Source organism: Triticum dicoccoides, chromosome 2A, assembly GCF_002162155.2.
Source record: "Triticum dicoccoides isolate Atlit2015 ecotype Zavitan chromosome 2A, WEW_v2.0, whole genome shotgun sequence".
NCBI lineage: Eukaryota > Viridiplantae > Streptophyta > Magnoliopsida > Poales > Poaceae > Triticum > Triticum dicoccoides.
The window spans coordinates 667,411,192-667,412,156 of NC_041382.1; positions in this window are offsets into that span (position 1 = coordinate 667,411,192).

Here is a 965-nt window from a genome sequence, read left to right on the forward strand (position 1 = left end):
AGCAAGGATATATTATTATATTCTTTATATTCAGCTTATGTCACCCTACTGTACTTGCCCTCATGTGTAGCTCAATGGGTTTAATAGTCACACTCTAAAAAAACACGGGACGAACCTATGCAGTGCGCATCTTTCCATTTTAGAAAAATACAAAGAGTCCTCACCTCCGTCTAAAAAAGCATCTCAAAAAAATCGTCACCTTCATCTAAACAAAAGTAAAAAAAAGAAAAGGAAAAAATTACCACCGCAGCCTATCAACGAGTGCCACTTTGCATAAGCCTCCATTAAAAAAATACCGGAGGGCCTCCCTGCATCTAAAAAGAAAAAATACATTAAAAAAATAATCCACACCTTCATCTATTTTTTTCCCAAAAGATCTCTCATCACGGCTAATCATTTTGCGCCATGTGGCATAGCTGGTTGACCGTCCTTCGGAGCATGGTTAATAATAGAACCAACGAACCGCTATAAAAAGTCGCCATGTTATCTACAGTCAACCTCTTAGCCGACATGTACAATAACAAGTTTTAAATATATACTAGTTTATCAATAGTTGATCCATCTTACATCCTCACAAGGCGTTTTGGGTCTCGTGTTGCAGCTGGCTATTAACTAAGAGTCCGCTTCTCTTATCTCTTGTCTTCTCTCTACTCCAACTAAGTAAGGATATACTCTCTTCGTCCGAAAATACTTGTCATCAAAATGAATAAAAAGAGATATATCTAAAACTAAAATACATCTAGATACATCCCCTTATATCCATTTTGATGACAAGTATTTCCGGACGGAGGAAGTATTATTATATTCGTTATCTCCTCCAACCAATGCTCTCATGAGTAGCTTAGTTTGATGGTCAGATTCTAAAAAAAACACGGGACGAACATATGCAGCTCCGTATATTGTGCCCACGTGGTTGCCCCGCTCCGCCGGGTCGGTGAGACCGCCGCGGTAAAATATGTGCCTCG